Raw genomic sequence first — 4,889 nt, forward strand, 5'->3', positions numbered from 1 at the left:
CATTATGCTACCATATGAATATCATCATAATTATTATAATCAACCAGATTTTTTCTTTATTTCCCGTCTTTTTAATCTTGATTGACTTTTATTTTAATTTATCCTTGTTTGGTAAACGTTTACCGTTTCTCCTTCTAATTCATTATACTAATAACATAAACTAATACTTCCAATTAACAATCGCACTAACAGATATAAAACAAACAAAATGTGAATAATATATAACTAATGTACTATCTCATTCTAATTAAATATCAATTTAATACTAATATTGACACTTTCTTCTAATAATAGCAATTCCTCACCCCACTTATCGCTTGACTAGATGTAAACTCATATGTAACACTAAATAATGGTAACCAATAATTGAGACAATTTTTCTTGTACTTTCCTTCTTCTTCTATTCCATTTTTTCGCTTCTTCTTGTCTCACTTACATGACTAATGAATATACAACAATAACATAATGATAGATATATGATAACAATAACAGATAATAACGATGACTGCTTGATGTATGAGTAATATAATTGATAATAATAATATATAATAATAAGCTAATATAATAATAATAATATATTAAACAATAAATCAATAACTACTTACAGTAATAATAACAATGATATAGAAGATAATTACTATCATAGAATGAATACTAATTAATCAATTATAATTAATAAACGCAATTAACAACAACCAATAATAATATACTACTAACCATCTTAATATGTGACACAACGGACACAAAAAATAGAGTTAATAATGTAGAACAACAACACATAACTACTAAAACTTTTGTAATAATAGTACGCAATGACAATATTAAATAATAATTAACAATAATAATAGATATCATAATGAATATGACAACAACAACAATAACAATCATCGATATAAGAAAATAATGATAATTATAGTTGATAACAATAAGCAACGCAGTAACAATAATAATAAAAGATTATAAATAGTTGACACATCAACAACAACAACGAATAGAATATTAAGAGAACAATCGTACTCTCAATAACAAGATCACCATAATTAATATATATAATAATAATAATAATAATAATAATATAACCAACAACAATAATAAATAATATAATAATGATATTAACATAATAATCAACCACCTTTTTCAATATATAGATCATTCATGTATCATAACATATAATGTTAACAATATGACATGAGCAAAAAATTGACAAACTTTCAAAAATTGTAGTAAAGATAGGAAAAGATAACCAAAAAAAAAAAAAAAAAAACAGACAGACACCCAACACAATTCAATTTGTCCTCATACCGCAAGATCATTCATCTCTACAGAGGCAATACAAAGCCCATTGGAAGCTTATCAGATCTCACCTTGGCTATCCCATTTCTAAACCTGATTAGCAGTCTGCAGACAGACCATAGAAGAAAAAAAGAGAGCAGATGGACAAAAAAAACAAAAAAACTCATCATCCAATTGTGTCTGTTTCGGCTCTTACACTTGGCATCTGATGTCGGCCCATCACACGCCAGCACAAACTTGGGTTTAATGTGCAAAGATACACAATGTGCCTGTAAGTACCTCTGAGCCAGCTTACTTTTCATTTGAACTAGCCCGTCACTCACTCGTTATCTAATTCGCGTTTGACTGCGCGCACTATTTTAACCCGCTTGGTGGCAACGGAGGTCTCATTTCGCAAATTGGCTTATCTCTGTAAGACGTATACGAGTATCTTGGCCTCTATGTTTGTGGTCGCATAACAGTTTTCAGGGAAACTCATGCAAATTCAGGCATGAGAGATAAAATTTGTGTTGATAATGTGTGTATAGCGAAACACTAGAATATGACATTAGTCTCATGTAAGATTATCGCACATTTCATATTAGAAAGGAGACACCATTGCTTCCAATCCTATGTCAATATTGGCCGTTTAGTATACCTTTCTACTAATTATGTCTTCCTCCCTCACTTGTAAACTCTTGATGGATGTTGAGAAGAAAGAGAAAGAGCTAGATATGAAAGATCAATGTGCTGTAAATATATTTTAAGTCATACTTAGTACATGTAATATAGTTATATGTGTATTGATTAGTATGTATGGTATGTATGGTATGTATTTATTATGGATGTATGTATTGTATGTATGTATGCCGTATATGTATTGTATGAAATGTATGTATTGTATTTATATGTATTGTATATATGACTGTATATATGTATTGTATGTATCTATGTATGTAGTATGTTTGTATGTTGTGGTGATGGTATGTAATGTATGTTTTGTATAGTGTCATTTATGTATGTAATGCTGCTGATATGTATTGTATACTATGTCATATAGTGTATTGTTGAAGATATGTTTGTTATAGTATGTATTGTTGTATGTATTTTGAAAGTATTTATGTTTTGTATATGGGGTATTTTGAATGTGTTTTGTAAGTGAAATTGTATATGTTTATGAAATTTTTGTATATGTATATGTATAGATTTTTATTGTTTTATGTGGTATGGGTAAGTGAAAAAAGGGGTGTGTGTGTGGTGTGTTTTGTTGTTTTTGTGAGGTTTTGTGTGTGGGGGAGTTTTTGTGTGGGGTGTGGGGTGTGTGTGTGTGTGTGTGGTTCAATTTTTTTTAAAGAGGGTTTTTAAATAAAAAAAATAGGGGGGAATTTTTAACTATCAATTTACGGTTTTCAATCTGGCCTATTCATTCCCCCAATTTTTGTAAAAACCATTAAACCCAAAAATTTATACATACAAACAAAAGGGGAAAACCCTTATCATGCTTAACCTGAGAGCAGATTTTTAATAACAAACCCAAGGGGTACGGGGAAAACCTAAACCCAAACCTTAATCACCCACATTCTTGGGGAAAAAACTCCCTAACTCTTTTAATCAATTTCTTACAAGTCACTAACAACTACACCAAGAACATGAGCGCCCGGGCCCGGACACTTCATTAACCTGGGAATAAATGAATTACCTCTGGGGAATCCATATAACACTAAGCAAAATGGCTCTTTTTAATGTTTTTACTAAAATCAATGTGACATTTTTCCATTAATTTCCTCTATTTATATCTAATTCTTCTATGTTTGGCTTTTAAAAAACCCAAAGATTTTTGTTAATTAAAAACAAGAACATACAAAAAAAAGGAGACATTAGGTTTTTGGTTTACACGGCCTGAAATATTCATCTGTCTGATTCATATCTAAAGTCAACTTTTAAAAAAAAAAAAAAAAAAAAAAAAAAAAAAAAAAAAAAAAAAAAAAAAAAAAAAAAAAAAAAAAATCACCCCCCTTGTAAATCACCTAAATTGTTTTTTTAAATTTCGTTTAAATAATTTATCTGGTGAGTCTTATCATTTCATTTCCCGTATCAAGAAAAAAATTTTTAAAAAATTTAATATTTGACTGAATTAATCTTTTCTGCCAATCCTATATAAGTAAGCATTATCTTTCATTACTTCCTTTCTTCTTCATCTTTTGAAATGTTGAAGTCTATTAACACTACCATTACCAATAACATACCAAAACCAACCACATCAATTCAACAAGCAATGACCATGTAACATCAAGCATTGCAAGTCTAGCTATCAACTCAGTTAACTATCCCTTTACATACAACAATAATAAGAGGTAAACACTGTCCCATTGGGATGCTAATGTACAATAACTACCTTCTCTCATTAAAATGATTACAGGAAGTAATACCATACAATTATAAATAATAACTTTCTATCAGAATGAACACAAACACAAAAAATGTGTGCACAGATAATAAATAATGGACAATCACAATACTGGGAACAACCAATTGTACAGCTCTTCCTCTTAATATCTAAGAAACAATTGTATAGATATAATCAACAGAATACATAATTTGTAACAACATTGGATATGAACAAAATGTTATTCAATAAATCATAGGGAAGTGGAGCCCTGGTTCTGGTATTATAATGAATGACCCATGAAGACTCACACTGTCCAGGAACTTGCAAGGACCATGAAATAAGGTAACTATTGGGTTATGAATAAATGAGAGTAGAAGGCAAAGATTAAGGCCTTCTATGAACAAAGATAACTGATTGGATCTCCCCTTTTTCAAGCTGATCAAAGATATACACAGGAGTGTCATTTTGAGAGAACAATCAAATGTCAATTACTATGCTTACACTAATTTCCATTGCACAACAAGAAAGCAATCTTTGCAACTAATGTGTTTCTGTCATTCTAAAAATATGAGAATGAAAAAGAAGCAGACAAATCAAGTGTCATTTTTATTTCTTTAATGGTGTGGATGTCTTGTAAAGTCCTCAAAACAAAAATGCAAGCGCCTAATTTCAAATACTTGAGGAAAGGGAAATTACCTTAGAAGCAGCTAGCTTTATAAATGATACATGATAATTGTTCTAGGATTCTCTGTATCTCATATATATGAACCACATCTTCATAACAAAAATGAAGTGTCAGTAAGCCTAAATGAAAATGAACACACACACAAATATGCTTATTTCTTTTCTATAAGAACAGCAAGCATTCACCTAATGCTTGCATTAGATTAATACTTTCATTATAGCATAAACTTATATAACATCTTATATCAATTCACTCTACACACTTTCAACTTTATATGATTCCAAATGTTTCACTACACTTCTGACAGATCTGCACATCAGCCACTGTCTTATGCACCACTCAATTCTGATCATCTGGAAACACCCAAATAACCTCTATCATGTGTGTGTGGTCCTCCCTTGCAATTTATCATGAGAAGGGGGAAAAGAAAACATTCCAAACTCTATTTTCCAAAATATACATAGTGGAGGTTTGCTGTCCTTTGCCAGCGCACAGAAGAGGCCTCAAAAATCATTAAATCCTGCACAACTATTAAAGCAGACT

The sequence above is a fragment of the Penaeus chinensis genome, chromosome 43 (assembly GCF_019202785.1).
Source record: "Penaeus chinensis breed Huanghai No. 1 chromosome 43, ASM1920278v2, whole genome shotgun sequence".
NCBI classification, from domain to species: Eukaryota; Metazoa; Arthropoda; class Malacostraca; order Decapoda; family Penaeidae; genus Penaeus; species Penaeus chinensis.